The sequence below is a fragment of the Peromyscus californicus genome, unplaced genomic scaffold, assembly GCF_007827085.1.
Source record: "Peromyscus californicus insignis strain IS unplaced genomic scaffold, ASM782708v3 Scaffold_7__1_contigs__length_154581171, whole genome shotgun sequence".
In the NCBI taxonomy this organism is placed as follows: domain Eukaryota; kingdom Metazoa; phylum Chordata; class Mammalia; order Rodentia; family Cricetidae; genus Peromyscus; species Peromyscus californicus.
Genome location: NW_026294595.1, coordinates 68,731,659 through 68,747,324, shown reverse-complemented (window position 1 = coordinate 68,747,324; position 15,666 = coordinate 68,731,659). Strand labels below are relative to the sequence as shown.

Below are 15,666 nucleotides of genomic sequence, written 5' to 3'. Positions count from 1 at the left end.
TGGTGTGTGTGTGTGTGTGTGTGTGTGTGTGTGTGTGTGTGTGTGTGTGTGTGTGTGTGCGTGTGTGCGTGTGTGCACGCTTGAGTGCATGCACACACCTGGCACTCAGGTACACATGTGTGTGCAGGCATGTGGAGGCCAGAGAACATGCCTTAGCTGTTGTTTCTCAGGTGGCACATCTACTCTGCTCTTTTGAAGCAGGGTCTCACTGGCCTAGAACTCACCAAGTAGCCTGGGCTGGCTAGCACGCCTGTTTCTGACTCCTCATGACTGAGTTACAAGTGTAACCATGCCTGACTTTATTACACGGTCCCTGCTCACTTTCCTTGACATTGAATCTAGAATCTTCCTCCAGAGCAGCCAGAGGAATTGTTGATTCTACAATCCTTGCATAATTGATGAAGCCATGGGCCAGGACAACAGTTTGCAACCCTGCTATTATGCCAATTTATTGAAAACCACATGTTACTGGAACAGGATTGTTTCTCCCCATGAAATGATGAGTACACACAAGATTATCCTTCTAACAACGCCTTCTGCTCACATTTGCATCCTCAAAGCTTTTCCCCATGTTAGAGAAGGAAGTACATTTGCTGAGGCCGTCAAGCGTATAAATTATCCATCAAGGGTGACACGGTGTGGAAAAAGTGCAGAGAGGTGCAAGTCTCGGGAGCGGCTGTCCTCTTTGCCCAGCCACGTGGAAGGCACAGCAGTCTCTACCCTGGAGGTGTGCGAACAGCCAGGATGGTAAAGTGTGGCGCAAACAGGTGCGCATTCGCCTTAGGTCTTGGGCTTAAGCCCAGATCCTCCTCATCTGATTAGGGTCCAGTTAGTCAGCCCACTTGTTTCCTCGCTGTGTTTTCTCCCAGCCTCCGAAGCAGACATGAGCAAGGCTCTACTCTCAGGGGGTGGACTGAGGGGTTGTGCGAGAGGCCCCATAATTAGGAACAAGGAAGTACTTATGCCACAACTCCCCAACCTGAGCTCATGGCAGACATGGCTAATTGATCAAAGGGTTCTTCCTCGCTGAGCTCAGGCACCCTTGTGCTGTATTAATAGATAAGAACTGATATGCAAGATGGAAGGTATTTGCTACCCTGGGTGCATCTGTAGAAAAAGATTTTTTTGGTAGTTCCAGAGGTGGGGCCCATGGCCTCGTGTGTGCGGGCAAGTCCTCTATGACTGAGTTACTCTCCCAACCTGCTGAATGTGGCCTTTTATAAGTGATAGTTATTTTTATTTATGTGTATGTGTCTGTGTGAGTGTGTGTCATGTGCATAACATGTTCGAGAGTGCCGGAAGAGGATGTTGGACCACCTGGAACTGAAGTCACTTAGGTGCTGGGGACTGAATCCAAGTCATCTACAAGACCAGTCAGTGCCCTTAACTGCTGATCCATCACTCCAATTCCCTGAATGTGGTCTTAAAAGGTCCAATGTCTGGGCTGTGTGCTGCCAAAGGCCAAAAGAAGACCTCCTTACCATCCGTGTGATCAGAAGGAGGAGGACTTCAGCCTAGAATTTGAGGATACCAAGTGGTGGAAGAGTCCATTCCAAATAGGAATGGCAGTGACCTGGATCCGGAGGGGAACACGCTCATGGTATGGTGAGTATGCCAAGGAGGAAGGTGAGGCTGGAAAAGAATGTGAGACCTTGAACACGAAACAAAAGGTTTAGAATTCTGTGTTGTAAGCAGTGAGAGCTTTGGACAGTTTGAGATCGAAGAATGGCCTGAACAAAACCTATCCCGATGACTCACACCAGCAGGTGCATGCAAGAAGGACAGAAAGAGAAGTGAGAGGCAGAGGGAGGAAGCCACATGGTAGGGTGGGAGAGGTCTAGGAGGGAGAAATCTGGGGCACCAAGAACCAAGAGGAAGAAAGAAGCCTCAAGGAAGGCCTCTGAGGAGATGGGCGGCTTAGGGTGGACCTGGGTTCGGGGGGGAAGGGGTGTGTGCGAGAAAGCAGCACTCAGGAGGAGCACGTCCACGTTTCTTTGTAAGCTTTCCAGAGAGAACTATTCAGGAAGGTGGCATGGCTACCCACAGTAGGGCCTGAAGGACAGGCTGGTTTCTTCCTTGGCCCTCCTGTCTAGTCAACAGGGGATGTCCTGTAAGGGACAGATACTGGTTAAGCAAGGAGTTGGAGATGAGGTAGCCAAGGATGCTGGTGTATTGGCAGCTGTATTTCCTCGTGATCAGAATGCCCCTTTGTGGCTGTGGTGAGGTTGTTGCCATGAGATCACCTATTAGAAATTAGGGCACTCACTCAGTTCCCACGTGTGTGCTAACTAAGGGTGTGTGTGTGTGTGTGTGTGTGTGTGTGTGTGTGTGTGTGTACTCTTAAGGACTCTGGCTTTATGATACCCATCCTTCACATTGTGGTTTTGACTTCTTACTCTTGTGGCTTTTCTAGAGGGTCATGGGAAGAAATACCCTCCCTACAAGGGAGATCTGGTCTACCACAATCTGGGAGCAAAATGGCTTACCTTAGCCCATGAACATGTCACCTACCTCATAAATAGTCAGTCATAAAATGTCTTTCAAACCCGTAATGCAGAACCCACTGGGGTGCTTGTCCCCTTAGGGAAGCCCATCCCAGTTTCTCTTTGGTGTATCTGCTTTGCTTAGCTTTGCTAGAACAACAGCAGTAGCAAAGTAGACAAAACCCCCACAGCCTGTCTTTCTCACTAAGTTCTCTCCTTTGAGAGAATATGGACCGAGAGATGTCCCCACGCCCAGCCCCCATACCACAGCCACTTTTAGCTTCTCCAGTCCGGCTGCCGTTTGGAATTTGGAGACAGCTGTTCTTCCTTTTAAACCAAATGCAAACCTACTGCATCTCCCCCACCAAGGGGCCTGCGAAATATTGCCAAAATGTGATTAGACCATGGGAGGTGAGGAACATCAGAACAGCTGGCTCCCAGTTACTATAAACTTGGGGTGTTTCTCCTCAGGTCCTTGCAAGCTTCTTAAAATGAGAACCACCCTGAAGTGCCCCGTTCCCAGATGTCAGTTGGCAACAGGTATTCGAAGCTGTAAGATGCACAAGGTATCAGCTGGACATTGGACCAAGAGGGAAAATGAAAGTCTGTGCTAAAGGTTGGGGTCTTGTGTAAACAGAAATGTCTTCACTGCTGGTCCCCACCTTGCCAGTTTCATTGGTACTTTCTCTCTCTCTCTCTCTCTCTCTCTCTCTCTCTCTCTCTCTCTCTCTCTTTCTTCTCTCTCTCTCTCTTTCTTTCTCTCTCTCTCTCTCTCTCTCTCTCTCTCTCTCTCTCTCTCTCTCGACTGTCTGCTCAGCTTTCTCCTGGCCAATTGTAAGGGTCTGTGAGGATGGTTAACTCTGACTGAGCACCCACTGTAAGACTTGGGCAGGAGCACATGATACATTCACGCTAGGTGTCAAGGTGGAGGACTGGATAGGGGACCTTTCATTAAAAAATTACACTACTGAGGGTCAAGGCATCAACATGAAACATGAATGGTGGGTATCTTAGGGGCAGCGGGATCCTTGGCATCCCCTTGGTATAAAGGGGCTATGGGTAAGGGAAGTCACAAGACCCAGGGCAAATGGCTGAGTGAAGACAGTCCCCTGAAAGAACCTGTGCCCTTTTGTTATGGGTATAGCAACCCACCTCCAGCAACCTGGCAGGAAAGAGTCAAGGGAAGGTCTCCTTCAGGGACCCCTTGGGCCAACACCACCTTGTCCTGCCAGTGTGGCTGACAGGAAGGAGCCTCTAGGGGCAGAGCATGAAGGAACAGAAAACGGGTTGCTCAGGGCAGGGGTAGGAATGGGGTAAGATTGGAGCTGGGTCAGGAGGGCTCAGAGAGAGGCCTCGGAGGCAACAAGGGGCAGTTCCCACCTAACACTTACTGCGTTCTGGGCACCATGCTTTGTGTGTGCATTTGTTACTCTTGTTGTTATACAATGCCAGAAAAGACAGCTCAAGGAAGGGTTTGTTTTGAATCACAGTTTGAAGGTCCAGTCCATTCTGGAGGAGACGGGGTGGCCGCAGGAGCTTGTTGGTTGTGTTGTATCCCCAGTCAGAAAGTGGAGAGTTGGATGCTGGTGCTTAGCTAGCTTTCTCCTTTTTAACCAGTCTAGGACCCATCCCTTGGGATGGCCTCACCCACAGTTAAGGTGAGTCTTCTCACTTCAGTTAACCTAATATAGACAATTCCCACAGGCAGGCCCAGGAGCTTGTCTCTTTTGTAATTCTACATCCTGTCAAGTAGACAGTCTATACTAGCCATCACAGTTAGTTAGTGCTACCCAATTTCATCTCCACGATGATGCAGTAATGGGGGCACAGCTAACAGGTGACCAAGGCAGGTGAGGAAAGCTTAGGTCACTGGCTGGGGTCAAAGCAAAGAGAAGGGTAGACCTACTCAGATGCCTCATCAAGTCACTCATTCAAAGACTGTAGCAAAACCGCTGGAGAAGAGCCTTTGAAGGCAGCTTAATTATTCATACTATTTATTAGCCCAATTACCATTTCGTTTACTGTTGCAATTAGCACAGCCTCCCAAGGCAGCCTGTCAGAGTCCCCAAGCAGAGTTTCCTCCAGCTTAGTCAGCCTCCGCCAGAGCCACCCTTCTGTGCTCCTGAGGAGGCCATGGCCCTGAGGTGCCTCCCCCGGGGACAATCTCAATGCTGCCTGGATCCCTGGAAGTAGCCACAACCCACTCTTCCAGACTTCCAGGCTCAGGTATAAGCAGACACAGATTGGCACTGGGAGTGCTCCTGGAGGTCTCTCCCATGGGCTTCAGTGGCCACACAGCCAAGGAGCTCCCTCTGCAGAAGGATTCTGGAGCTTTCCTAAAATGAAGGAAGTTTCTAGAAACACCACAGGGGAGGTTTAACAGGCATTCACCTCCTCTGCTGCTGGCAGCTCATTCTCCTTTGTATGGACTGCAAGTACTCCCGTTGTCCTCTGACACTTCCCCCACTAAGTCCCCTGCTGGCCTCATGGGGACCTAAAGGATGCTTTGTCCATTTAGACTCTGAGGGGCATGATGCTCTCAGTGCACCCTGAGATACGGTGCCCTCCATTCCCAACTTTTCTTCATGCCAGCTGCAGGCTGAGCTCTCCTGCCTCATCCAGGAGGCCTCTGACTAGCTTCACCTCCAGCTTCCCTATTTGCCTCTGTGACCTATTGTTTCCAGAGTGTTGTGAAGTCTAAAGATGCCCCCCCCCCCCCGCCCCGGTTCCTCATCCTTGTCCTGATGTTGTCTGTCAAGCTCTGGCCTTGAGTCAGCCACTCCCAACACTCCTGCACTTCTTGTTACTCCGTGTTTTGCACCAAAGGTGCCTGTCACGGGGCTGCTTCTAAGATCCCCTTCTGCAGAAGAAGCTGAGCTCTTCAGGGACACATCTGCACAGCTAGAGGATGGCCCCGCATTCGGGTTGGATTTTGTCTCGGAATAACACCACTGCCTCTCTCTGATAGCCTTGCCCTTTCCTTCCAGGTGAAGGAAGGTGTGCTGGAAATGGAGGCGTGTCCGATGCTGCTTCAAGGCACTGAGAGAAAGGAAGACAGGAAACCAGGAAAGGCAGGGACACCAAACACGAAGGAAAGCCCGTGGCCTGTGACCGGCTCAGTCAGTTCCCTTGCTGTTCCCTAGGGTGCTCTCCCCTGCTCCGAATCCTTTCCAGAAGATTCTTCTTTAGTCATCACTATTTTGGTTTTTCTGAGATAGGGTCTCCTGTAGCCCAGGTCAGTCTTGACCTTGCTATGTACCCGAGGATGACCTTGAACTCCTGCTCTCTTGCCTCTATCTCCCCAGGGCTGAGATCACAAGCTTGCACGATGTCCTACCTTTTAACGATGAGTACTTTAGTTGAGTTTCGTTACAACGTTTTCATGCCTGTGTGTCACTTTTGTGCCTTGCTTCCATTTGCCCTTCCAGCTAGCCTCCCCTCCCTCTCAGGCCGCCTTCTGCTCACCCCCCTCTCAGCCAATCTATCTTCTGCTCCTCTTCCCTCCCGATACTTCCCCTCTTCTTTCACATGTGGAGGGAAATCTCCTTGTCATAGTCAATCCTGTCACCCTCTGGTCATGTTGTCTGCTCCCTCCTCCTTTTGTGACAGCTGAGGACAGAGCCAAGGGCCTTATCCATGCCAGGCAAGCATTCTACCACTAAGCTACATCCCCAGCCTGAAAGTTGGTCTCTCTTCCCATCCTCACCCCCTTCTTCGGTTTTCCCTTTCTTTAGAGAGCTTTCTCCCCTGGAATAGTCTCCCTTCTACTTTCCTGTCAGACACATATGCATATGCAGACACACACACACACACACACACACACACACACACACACACACACACACTCATGCACACTCACGCACTCATTCACAAACATACTTTTCTCTCTTCCTCAGTGCTTCCCATCCCCTCCATGATGGCTCAGCAGCACAGCCACCCTGAGCAGGTTGGACCCTGTGTCAAGCACAATATGAACTTTTGAATGTTGGAGCCTCATCCTCACAAGTGAAGATCTAGGCATGTTTGCACCAGAGGTCGATATCTGGTTCTCTGGCACTCTGGTGCTGGGATTATAAACACTCATTGCTACACCAGGCCTTAACACAGGTGCCGGCGATTTGAACACAGACCCTTCTGCTTGTATAGCCAGCACTTTCCAGACCGAGACGGCTCCCCAAGCCCACGGGGGAAGATTTTTATGTTGTCCTAAGTTAACCGAGTGAATGGAGGCCTACAGGGAGGGAAGCCAACCTGCTGTGAGACTGCCCCCCACACACACACCTCTCACTGCTCCCTGTCGTACTAAAAGGCAAGCGCAGAGGTTGCCCAGTCAGCCTGGAGCCCTCCTGCCTCCCTGTGCCTGTGCTGTGAGTAGGCTATGGCTGCAGGCAGCTGCTCATCCATCACCTGTCCAGTCCCCATCCACTCACTCCCTGAGCCTTCCTCACTTCTTGCTATGCAAAGCTCTGTGCCTGTTTCTAAGAAAGTAAAGTACACTCTGGCTTTAATGAGCAGAAGGGAGGGTAAGGAAAATCAATGAAATATATCAAAAGGCCCTGGGCCTTTGCCAGGTGGACTTAATCTCACACCGTTCCCACAGGCCTTCCCTGCTGCCGTTCATCCACACACTCACATGTGTAAATGCTCCTCATGGCTGGATCTTGACTCATTCCTGTAGAGCACGTTTCAGAAGGCAAGCAATACTCCATCATTCTCATGGGAAAAATCATAAGGCATGCCTTGTCCACCCTAAAACCCCAACCAACCTCTCCAAATATCTCTGAAACTACCCTTCAATGCTGTCTGAAAACCATCCAAGACTTTTCTGGACTATAAAGGTATGAAAAGCCCTTTAGCCGAGGAATTAGCACTTAGTGAAAATCGTGGTGGGAAGGCTTGCATGCGTGCCACACCAGCCCCACCGGGGACGTCAGAGCTCCTCCTGACGTTGCTCTGGCCTGTCATCAGCAAGACATAAAGAAATTATAAACAAGATGAAATGGAGCAGAGGACACTGAGTGTCTGGGTGAAGCGTCTTGGGATCCATGAGGGTCCGAAGCTTGGTGGGGTGGGGGGCGGAGGAAGAGGACGGTGACAATATTCAAGCAGCAGAATGGCAGGTACAGACTTCTCGACTGTGTCGCACCAGCTCTTCTGAGACTCGCATGTCTCAGGTGTACCTGTGTAGGTCCATGTCAAAAAACAGTCAGTGCAGACAGCAAATGGCTGTTAAAAACCAGTTAAAGAATTTAGGAATCTGCATCAGAATAAATGCACAAGAATAATTTTAAAGTGAGTGTTTCCATGAAAGGCTTAGAAAACTCTGAAGTGAGATACGCTTGTGTATTAGTTCCTTCTCTTGCTGCCGTGACCAGACCTGATGAGAACGAAGCTGAGGGAAGAAGGGCTTGTTCTGGCTCACAGTTTTAGGGGACACAAGCCATCATGTGGGAAAAGGTGGTGTCATGAAGTGAGGCAGTTGGTCAGATTGCTCCTGCAATCAGGAAACAGAGAGCAGATAGGAAGTAGGGCCAGGCTGTAAAACCCCAAAGCCCACCCCTAGTGACCCACTTCCCCTGGCAAGGTTCCACTTCCTCAACCTTCCAACGCAGCACCAGTAGCTGGGGGCTCCGGTTGTTAGAGCTCGTGAGCCTGGGCAGGGTGTGTGGGTACAATTTAAATCCAGCACAACTTCACACAGTTGCTAGGGCGGCTGTCTCAGAAGAAGAAGGGGGCGGGGGGGAGAGGAGGAGGAAGAAAGGAAAGAGGGAAGGAAGGAAGGATGGGAGGGAGGGAGGGAGGAAGGGAGTGGGGAGGGAGGGAGGGAGGAAGGAAGGAAGGAAGGAAGGAAGGAAGGAAGGAAGGAAGGAAGGAAGGAAGGAAATCTGAACTAATGCTCAAAGAGTTATAGAATATTGCTGGGGGAAAAGAAAATGGCAGAGTGTCCATGGAAGGCAGTTTGGCTGATCCTCCAAAAGTTAAAAATAGAATTGCCGTATGACCTGGGAATTCAACTCCCATGTATATTGTGGACCTGAAAGAGCCGAAGGTAGAAACTCAAGCATCCAGCACAGGAATGTCCAGGGCAGCGGGACTAAGGAAAGGACAACACCGTAGAAATGTTGTAAGTGATGGGGCTGGAGAGCTGGTTTGGCAGTTACCAGCATTTGCTGTCCTGCAGATGACTGAAGCTGGGCTCACACGACCCACATCAGACAGCTCACAACCATCTGTAACTTCCCATCCAGGGAGACTCAGCCAGGCCCCTGCCTCCAAGTGTACCTGCAGCACATGCTCAGACACACACCCATACACGTAACTAAAAATAAAACAAACCTCTTTTTTTAAAAAAAAAAAAAAAAAAAAAAAAAAACAGACATTATGCTAACTGCAAGACGCCAGACACAGAAGGTCACTTGTTAAATGATTCTATTTATGCGAAATGTCCAGAACAGGCAAATCCATGGAGACAGACAGCAGATGGGTGGTTTCCAGAGCCTGGGAGGAAGAAGGACAAGGGGCTGCCTACTCAATGGGTACAGGGTTTTCTGCTGAGGTGATGAAAATGTTCTGGAACTTGGTGGAGGTGGCAGTTGCTTAACAATGTGAATGTACTAAATGGTACCGATTCCTAATTCATGCACTTTAAAATGGTTAGTTTTGTGTGTGAATTTTACCCTACTACAAAAACACATTGAAGTTAAACAGAATCTATACAACCTCCACAGAGGCGTCAGAACATACTGAGCATGTATGATAGGACGAACCTGACCCTGGGCTGCAATGGGCTGCTTGCCTGAGCCTCACTGACCCACAGCCTGACCACAGCTCTGCTCAGTTCACACACACTGAGCCTTCTGTTGACTCTGATCCTGCCCACAGCACCACATCCTTCATGAAGATAGAGAATAAGTCACTGTGTCACTGGTGAGGGAGCAGCCACAACTGTATACCCATTCCCTCGCGCTGAGTCTGGACACAGTATGTGCTCAATAAATGTAATTAAAGGGGTAAGTAAAGGAATAGAGGACCAGTATGGTAGTATGTACCTTTAATCCCAGCACTTGGGAGGAAAGGCAGGAGGATCTCTAAGTTCCAGGACAACTTGGTCTACACAGCAAGTTCCAGGCTAGTCTGGACTACATAGCTAGAACAGTGAGACCCTGTCTGAACCCCTCAACCCTCAGAAGGAGGAGGAGGAGAGACAGAGAGATAGCAGAAGGGAGGGAGGGAGGGACACTCCTCTTCCTTCTGTTTTTCTTTCCCCTCTGCTGACATGTTAGTTCCTATAACTTGGTTATGGGATATTTTGTGTGCTTCGCTGTGTTGGTTCTGATGCCCACACAGAGAATTCCTTAGTTGTTAAAACTCAACTCTGCTGGGGCTGGAGAGATGGCTCGGTGATTAAGAACACTTTTCCTAGAGGAGGACTTGGGTTTGGTTTCCAGCACTCACATGGTAGCTCATAAATGCTTGTATCCCAGTTCCAGGGGATCCGATGCCCTCTTCTGATGTCTGCAGACACTTGCATGCATGCACATGGCACACATGCACTCACACAGACCCACAATACACATATAAAAACAAATAAACAAAAATCCTTGCTTCTGTGAAGCTCTTCTTCTCATCCTCAAATCAGGTTTCCTCAAGGCTAGCAAGAAATAAGCTCTGTGGGTTCTGAGCACAGAGGCAGGATGATCAAGAGGGAGGTGAGCTGCTGCTGCCCTTTGGTAGAGGATGGTGCAGAGCAGCTGTACTCATAGCAGCCAAGAGCAAACCTACGGCCTCAGTGCAGCTGTACTGTACAGCAGGTGCCCGGGAAAGAGCTCATGTCTGTGTTCTGAGAGTTCCTGGGCCCTGACTCAGGTGCAGCCTCTGTTTTCCCTTGTCCTGGGTTCTCGCCTGTTGTCTCTACTTTCCCTTCTCCCTTTGCCTCAAGCCCTACTGGCTTCTTCAGCTCTTCTCTCTTTCCTTCTCCTGCATTCCCAGTTGCTGATGACCTGTTCAGCTTCCAAAGCCCTGCACGGGGAGCAGCAATACTTTCTGTACAGGCTCCGCTAGGGGACAAGTCATGAGCCTGAGTGACTCTTAGCTACTTTTCCTATTGCTGTGATAAAATGCCTGGCAGAAACAATTTAAGGGGAAAGGCTGTCCTTTGGCTCACCATTCATGGGATAGCAGGGAGGTCAGGATGCAGGATCTTAGAGCAACTGATCACATCACATTCATAGCAGGAAAGCAGAGGGCAGTGAATGCACACTGCTGTTCAACTCCTTCTCTACACGTGTTTCGTGCAGGATCTCAGCCAGGGAATGGTGCCACCCACAGTGGACAGGCCTTTCGACCTTGGTTAACATAATCAAAATAATCCCCACAGGCATGCCCAGAGGCCCATCTCCCAGGTGATTCTAAATTCCATCAAGCTGATAATTAACACTAATCATCTCACTAACTAATCTATATGCCATACCAAAAAGAGAAACTAGGGGAGGGACCAGGAATGTGATAGGTCAGGACCTGCCATTAGGAAGTGACTAATGGGTCCAGATACAGATACTCTCTCTGTATGTACTTTGAAAGGAATAGCACTTCCTGAAGCTGTGTGCTTATCTCCCTGAAATAATTTATGCTAATCTCATGATGAAAAATTCATACTGTCTTTGTTGTTGCTAAGCAACCAGCCCAAACATGTTTACTGTTTAAAATCTCTCAGGAGGGCCCAGGGTTGTACCCAGTGCCCGGAGCTGATGGGTGTACAAAGCAGAGAATAACCCCAAGCAACAGGGGAGGTTTTTGGAAGCTGACCTTCAAAGACACAGGTTCACAGACACCTGTTCACCTGTCTGGGGAAACTGTAGCCTGAACAGAATTTTGACTAGCTTTTTCTTACTAAGCTCTAGCCAAGTGATCAAACATGTAGTGCTAGAGCCAGACTTCATAAGTTTGGGTCCTAGCTCTGCCTATGAATATGTTATGTAAGCTCTCTGGATTCACATTTCTCACCTGTAAAATGTAAGTGTAGATGGAAGTGCCAGCTCTGATGTTTATTGCTCTGTGGAACTGGAACTTTCATTGTTGTTGTACGGATAGAAGGGGATTTACTAACAGAAATCTGGGAGTTGGATCCTTTAAAAAGCTGGGAACCGGGCTCGGGTGGTAGCTCAGCAGTACATGTACTTAGCCTGTAGGAAGCATGGGGTTCAAGCCTCCCCTGCCCCCAACAACAACTAACAACAACAACAATAAGTAACAGGCTGAGATTCCATGGAGGTCAGTCCTTAAAGCAGCCAGAGTCCAATCAGTTCCAGGAGTGGGGTTAGTAATTCACAGGGCCTCCAGGCATTAAGAGTCAATGAAGGAGATGTGCAGAGAGTGGCCACTCAGAAACGGAGAAGGGCGAACTTCGGACCGTGGGTGACCTTGCTTCTCTTTAGGATTTCTCATGGCTCCTGAATGTTGCCCATCATGCAGCACCATACCATGCTTGGTGGCAATTGCTGGTTGCACCTTCTGTCTCCTCAGGAGGAGCGTGTCTGCCTTTCACCACATGCACTCATTAACCTTTAATGAATGATGTGATTAATATGTGGTACAACAGCTGTGCCTGGCCAATTTCATTCGTGGGTATAATGGAAACAAGCAGCCCGGGGGTAATACTCTGAGGTCATGGGAAGGAGAACAATTAAAGCGTCCTGGGGCCCCATTGATGACATTGAGACCCCATTTCCTAGAGTGAGTCTTTTATGTTGCAGGTGGAGAAACAGCAAATGGACAGCGCCAAGAGTAGGCTTGTGATGAACCATGTACAGGAGGATCCCAGGCCTAAAAGCCCCCATCATGAGAGTACTGGCCCAGTCCTCATAATGTTCACAAACATTATGTCACAATGAGATGGCTTAATAGGAACCATGTTGATACACAGTTACTTAGAGGAAAGCGCACAAACCATAAGACTAGGTAAATTTTAAAAGAAAGAAACCATGTAGCCAGCACTTACATGAAGAGGCAGAGCAGGAATCACAGTCTAGAGGCTCCTCACTCCCTAATCAGCCAGATTTACCCTGTTCCTCACTTGTCTTGTGGGGCAGCACCATGCGTGCCTCAAGCCTGGCTTCCCAGGTCTCCTGGAAGTATGTACTGGCCTGTATGACTCCTTTGTGGTTTGTCCCTCTACTCCATGTTGGATACAGTGTTTTCATTCAATATACACATCACGTTGATCACATGCCCTGCTTTTCAGCAAACATTGTCAGGGACACGGAAGAGTGAAGGACGCATTCCTGATCTTGGGGGAAAGAACTCTACCATGCATATATGATTTGACATAAATTCGGCATTTATACATCCCATAAAAACTTGGAACTAAGCTTCCATCCGAAGCCATCATTTCAGTTCTGTATGGGGGAAGCACTGAGTGAGCTGGGTGCTTGTGGCAGTGGGGAGCAGGGGTGTGGACAGGGGAGCAGGTGGCTATTGCTGAAGCCAAGCAAGTTCGCTGAAGTCTCTGGCTACATGCTGCCTTGGAGAGGACAGCGCCAGGTCCCCTGGGAACCTAAAAGGTCTTTGAGAAGATTCACTTAAGGTCACAACCAGGTAAGTGCCATGCAAGGGGAAACAGGAGCCTAAAATGACCCCTTAGGGTCATGCAGGGATGACTTCAGGATGCTCAATGAGGAGGGCAGCTTCTCTGCCCACCAGGAGTGCCAAAAAGGACAGCTGTAACCTGAACCCCAGGAAGAAGAAATTCAAAGGGAGGAGGCCAGGGGGTCTGAATGAAGGAAGCTTACAAATAAATTCAGAGACCATTGTGAAGGAGAGGGAATGGTCATCAGGGCACCCCACCCCAGCCCAAGGCCACCTCCCTGACTATGCTTCAAGCCACAGGTCACTTGTAACCAAACTTCTTGGGGCAGACTGAGATGATCCCAACAGACCATGAATGGAATGGCCTGTGTAGAAAGACTGAATTCTCTGCATCCCTCAAAGGCTAGACACAAATGAAGAGGAACATTGTCCAAGTAGGTGGGACAAAAGGACCTGAGTCTAACTCTAGGACAAAGTACTGTGACCTGTGACCTGAAGCCGGCAGGGCACTAGAGGGGCTGCTGTGGAAAGCCTCCACCCTCTGCCACCTGGCCCTTAGCAGGAGCTCCCGATCATTTGTGACCTGATGCCTTCCTTCCCTGTCTAGAGAAGCTCTCAGATATGTCTCCAGGATGCTTAAAAAGCAGGAAGCAAAGTATACAGGCTGTAAAGGAATAGTCAATAGCATATATCCAGGAACGTGCAGTCTTTTATTAATGTAGTAAATCGCAGGATGGATCAGGGACTTTAATAAACACCATAACTTAGAATGGAGGGGAGTGTGATCAGCATGGGAAGTGTCTGCAACCCCGGCAGCATATTTCAGACAAGCTATGATTTTCCTTGAGAACAAAGTCTCGGGGATCAGAACACTCCCGCGCTTTCTTGTTTATAGTCCCACTTATAGAAAATGCCAAGTTTCAGTTTGAGTTAATGATGAAAAAATGATCTTTTTCTCCCTAGTCAAGACCCTGACCCCCTTAAATTCCATCTGCATACTCTTGGCAAGTGTTTAATCCCTTGAAAGACCTCCAAGCTCTTTTTCAATACAAACCTCAATTTCGTCTATTCATTTGGGGCATACACCAGATTCCCAGGCCTGCCCTATGACACCAAAGGCATTTCCCAGCAACACAGCCAATGAGATCTGGAAGCATGAGGCAGGGATGCTGCACCCTACAAGCACCCCAGACCTCAGCGGGGACACAACTAGCCACAAGACCTCTGTTGGAGACAGAAATTTACAGTCCCCTCCCTCCTCCAGCACCTTGTCCTCTCTTTGAGGAGCATTTTCAGTGAGCCTTGCTGACTGTCTCCTTGGCTTCCTTGAAATCAACTACGTTGTCTTGTCGGTTACTAAATCTGGGTCAGTGGCTGAATCAGAACACAGTGGCCACCAAGACACCTTGAGTTCTCACACCTATCGATTTAGACTTTGTTGCCAAATTCCCTGGCACCAAGGAACCAGGAGGAGAAACGTAGGTGGGTGGGCATCACATATCAACAGATATTCATGGGCAGACATCATTGAGCCTCCAGGGAACTGGCCCTGGGCTGCAAGGACACAGCCCCTTGGAACAGAAGGCTGGGTGCCTTTGTTTGCCAGTGGCTTCTTATTGCACAAATGCCAGTTTCCAGGTACTGGGAATAAATATCTTGCAGGTGGCTAATATGAATCACAGCCAGCATAGGGAATGTTATAAACAGCTTTAGAAGGAATGCTATGGGACACGGTCACAGGGATGTTTGTTTCATGGGCCAGTAAGTAAAATCCTCCCTCGGAAGAGAACTAAAGGCTGAGAAGAAGCCATCTGTGTGGAAGAGGAGTGGGGGACAAGAAGAATAATCAGCAAGCCAGAGAGGCAAAAACTGCAGAAGAAGGCACTGGGGTGAGCCTGGCTGCAGAGACAGGCATCTTCCAGACAGAGGGGGTAGGGAATGGCTGGAGGGGCTACTAGCAAGGACTCTAAAATTAGACCAGCTCAAGGACAGCTGGGCTCCAAACTTGGGTGGCCTTCGGCAAGTCACTTGGGCTCCCTGAGTTTGTGTTTCCTAGTTTGTGAGTGGGCTATTCCCTTGTACCCTTGTTAAAAGCAAAATATGTGAAGGTCTTACCAGTAAGGCAGTATGGTGGTGACTAAGCCATGGCTGGTTTGCTTCGACTTATTCTAACGAGGTGTTTGAAGGGTTTGAAGTTGCTGAGAAGTAACCTGGCAGGTCTTTGGCTGATGATCAGCATTGTGTGGGCTACTGGGGGGAGGGTCAGTAGGACAGTCAGAAGGGAATAGGAGGCTGTTTACACTATCTGCTCCCCAGTTAGGGGCAGGGCAGGAGGGCTACCACTAAAAGGCAGCAGAATGGCCATCTGTCCCTCAGGTGTCTCTCAGCACCGCCAGATGGGAGGGAAAGGCCGCCAGCCACACCCTCACTACTGGGGAGCCCACTGTTCCCAATTCCTGATCATTCCAGGCTGACATCCCACAGCTCACCAGCTCCTGTTTACCGGTGACAATGTCACTTGTATGGGATTCTAAGTGCCTCAAGGACAGCAGCCATTTCCCTTCACTCTCACTACAGTGACCAACAACGCCTGCAGGCT

At 49.3% G+C, this 15,666-nt stretch overlaps 1 protein-coding gene across 1 annotated transcript in view; it reads right to left on the bottom strand.

The window, feature by feature from the left end:
• Positions 1 to 15,666, bottom strand: part of Syt13 (synaptotagmin 13) — a 40,487-nt gene that overhangs the window by 23,693 nt on the left and 1,128 nt on the right. The gene's annotated exons all lie outside the window — the stretch shown is intronic.